This window comes from Lolium perenne, chromosome 3, assembly GCF_019359855.2.
Source record: "Lolium perenne isolate Kyuss_39 chromosome 3, Kyuss_2.0, whole genome shotgun sequence".
Lineage (NCBI taxonomy): Eukaryota > Viridiplantae > Streptophyta > Magnoliopsida > Poales > Poaceae > Lolium > Lolium perenne.
This window is the reverse complement of record NC_067246.2, coordinates 125212566-125216468: the sequence shown is the minus strand read 5'-3', so window position 1 is coordinate 125216468 and position 3903 is coordinate 125212566. Positions and strand designations below refer to the sequence as shown.

At 44.3% G+C, this 3903-nt stretch overlaps 1 long non-coding RNA gene across 1 annotated transcript; it reads right to left on the bottom strand.

Moving 5' to 3' along the window:
- Window positions 1–2324: 2324 nt before the first annotated feature.
- LOC127339599 (uncharacterized) lies at window positions 2325–3250 on the bottom strand. The gene is made up of 2 exons (XR_011754102.1): window positions 2992–3250; window positions 2325–2908 (listed from the first exon to the last, which is right to left on the bottom strand). It is a non-coding gene; the product is annotated as an uncharacterized lncRNA (long non-coding RNA).
- Window positions 3251–3903: the final 653 nt, after the last annotated feature.

Sequence of the window (3903 nt, the reverse complement as noted above, 5' to 3'; positions counted from 1 at the left end):
GACCTTCCGGCAAAATTTCAAAAAAAGTCAAAAAAAAAAAATTCGGCGGCCCCAAAAAAAAATTTCCGCCATTTTTTTTGAAATTGAAAAAATATTATGTGGCGCACCACCGCCGATGCGCCACAGAAATAAGACTTTCTCTTTCTGTGGCACACCCTGCCTAGTGCGCCACATAAATAAGACTTTATGTGGCGCATGGCCAGATGCGCCACAGAATTCTGATTTTTGTGGCGAGAATTCTGTGGCGCACCGTCCAAACGCCACAGAATGTCCTTTTTGGTGTGCTACAGATGAGTCTTTTCCTACTAGTGTTAGTGTTATGTTGTGATTCAAATTTATATTAAAAGGAGGCTAACTTCTGACAAACGGAGCGAGACCCGTCGTCGGGTAGGCTTAGACCGAAGCGTCTTGTATTTGGGGCATCCTAGTGGCCCGACGTAAAAAGATATAAAGTGATTGTTTTCGTCCGTACGGGTTCGTATTTCATTTTCTTCTTCCAAGCCGACGCTCTTCTTATAAAAGAAAGCACTCACTGAATTACTTACTGAATCTCGTCTTTCTCTCGACGCCGAGAATTTTAAATAAAATGGGTCTGCAATCCAGTACAATTGACCGACCCAAACTAATTGGGTTATTAGCGGAGACGAGGCGATGGCCCCTCCAGCCACCACGAAACTCTTTTGTGGGCCCCAGCCAGCCTCGATCGACTCCATGTCCTCCAAAGCGGTTCTCTAAGGTCGGCCACGATTAACAGCAGGATCTGCAGTGCGTCGAGGTTGACGACGATGGCCATGTCCACCTCCTTGAGCACGCAGGTGGCATATCTTGAGCAGTACCGGATGTAGTAGATGCCCACCTGGTCGACCCCGCCACCGCCGATGCGCTTGGCCATAACGAAATCTTCTATGTTGTTTTCACGCATGCCAATTAGGATCTGATCAGAATTGCTACAACTCAATTTGTGTACGTTTCACACACGGTGCTGCAATCCATCGGTCGATTCTGAATGATGCGTCGTACGACAGCCGGATGTGAAACTTTTGTACCATAGCATGATGCAGATATGTTTTGTTGTACTAGGACAATGCCCGCGCTTTGCTGCGGAAGAGCAAAATGCGGGACTTTAAATCATAAAAATTGGTCTAGCAACATAGCAGAATAAGTTGTTACAATATTGCATGAATAAGAAAGTTTACAAGATGACTGAAAAAGAATAAAGAATGCATAGATACACATGAAGATATAAGTCAAATCCGTGACATGGACCAGGAACAATGTTTATTACGTTTAGGGAAGCTCCAATCATAAAGATCAAAATATTTTCGTATAGCAGTCATCATAAATAATTGAAGTGTTAGAAAAGCCAAAGTTGAGCAAAAATACGTTAGCGTCGGAGAGGTGATTAAACCAGTATGAAGTGGCCTAAACCAACCAGATTCAGCCCATCTATGATGGTGCTCCTCATCTAATTAGTCTTTCAGTATAATTTATACGGAAAATAAAGTATACATACCACCTGTGTCTATAGAGAGCAGCCTTTTCTTCTCGCCGGAGTCCTACGTGTCGCCAATCGTCACCGACCATGGCCTTCACTGATGCGATGAGCTAGCCAGGATTTAGTCCATGTCTACACTGATACGTGAAGTAAAATCATAAATTGTTGAGTAGGACTTGTTTCGTGGTGAAGCAAAATTAGAAGTAATCTAGGCACAGATTAGCAACAAGTGCACGGTCACAACTCACAACATGGATTGAGGAGTTGCCCATCCAAAGAGACGATAAGGCGTTGCTACGGATTTTTAGACCACGGATGTTCACTACTGAAAACTACTTTTTTAACTAAACGAAGCGTACATGACAGAAAAGTTCCTACCCTCAAGAGTTAGGGTTGCTCAATTTGTATGTACACTTATTGCATGGTAGAGACCTCCAGTTTTGACCGGTTTGCTGGTTATTAAATTGTAATTCTGTACCTTAATATTTCGTACTGAAAAAGACATCTGTTAATACATATTAAATATTCATTAAATCAGGTAGGAAAAAGGAAATGATTACCAACGCTTCAATCAAATCATATAATAACGTAACTCTACCTGTTGTGCACCCAAGGAAGTGTTAGCATGGAGAAACAATAAAGGCAATATCGCTGGTAAATTAGTAACAGCAGAAAGAACTCTTCTTTCCTGCATTCTTTCTGATTACCAACACTTCAATCAAATCATATAATATACGTAACTCTACCTGTTGTGCACCCAAGGAAGTGTTAGCATGGAGAAACAATAAAGGCAATATCGCTGGTAAATTAGTAACAGCAGAAAGAACTCTTCTTTCCTGCATTCTTTCTAAATTATTTTACGATCTGCTTGCTGAATATTCAGCCCATAAACAGAGCAATCACCCTTTTGTTTGCAGTAAAAGGTTCCGAGATTACAGAAGAAGAAAAAACACATATGAAAGCCTTATACTCCCGTGACAGAGATTTACCTGTTACTACCCGAGTGACACAGATTTACATGTGAAATCAACAATTTTGATTCTCCAACGAAAACATCACACTGAACACGAAAGTAGATAAAGAATTAAATCCCATCATAAGCATCTGATCTGTAATAACCCAAAAAAACGGGAACACACTTTGTATGAAGAAATTTGCAAGGAGCAGTCTGATATTGGCTCCACCATCTCCAGGCGCACGTCTGGGCATCAGGGCCAAGCAGGCAGCGTTGAACTCGGGGGCGGCCGTGGGCAGGTCTTCGCGTCTGGGAGTCAAGGCGAAGCAGGCGGCCGCGGAGTTGGGCTCGGGGGCGAGTGCGGGCGGCGCCAGCGCGGGCATCCGTTTCCGCGGCGGCCTAGTCGGAGGACGACTGGAAGAGGCGCTGTAGTTTGCCTCACTTCTCTCTGTGCGGGACTGGGAGGAAGCGGAGGACTCAGGTCAATTGGCGTTGAATACCACCAGTAGCTGCATGCACGAATCGGGGCAAGGTAAAATACCTTGGCGCCAGGGGCCTGGTCTACGGATCGGAGGGGAGCGGAGCAGCGTCGGCCGCGCAAGGACAGCAGCGGCAACGACGGCCCGGTCCGGCGACGCCTGTGATACTCCGCGAGAAGCGGAGGATAGGGAACAGAGGCTGCCTCTTGGCACACCACCGGCCTCGCGTCTGCCTCTGGCGCCGCGATGTTGTGCGGGCTATTCCTGGCGGCGGAGGGATCTGCGCCTGGAGGGGAACGGGTAGCCTGGGGAAAGATGGGCAGTTCGCTTGGATTTTTTTTTTGTTACAAGCTAACCGAATCGTTATTTAACTCGGCGGTGGCAGACCATGTAATTTGGATAAAACTTAAGGGTAAATAAAAACGGACCAACAAGAAACCTTATTTTCTTTATTATTAGGTATAGATTACAACGATATACTGCAACGAACTTGCGATGTCTCAGTATTAATGGACACACACGGCTTGAAGATATCTTGCGGTCAAAGCAACAGCCTTCAGTCACCTCATCCTTACGTAAATTAGAATTAAAGCTGCTAATGCTTTTGGGTTCTATACTCAATGTTTATGTAACTATCAACTTCATGTTTTTTGTTCTCCACACTTGCGGTGCAGCCTGGAGGTAAAGTATTTACAGACATCTCAATCTTGTGAGCTTTCAAGAAAAAGTAAGTTAACTTTTTTTGGTTTCACCTGAATGCTTATATCTATGTATCATGAACAATTGTGCTCTATACCAGACTTGTCATTGTATCGCAACAGCCGCTATCCTAGATTACCTTTGCAACTCTCGAAAAATTTATTAGTTACTAATTATCTCAAAGTTTAAAATTTATTGATGCTCTCGCATTGTCGTGGTAATTAGTTGGGGGGGGGGGGGGGAGACTGAATGCAAAGAACCCGCATAGTTATGAT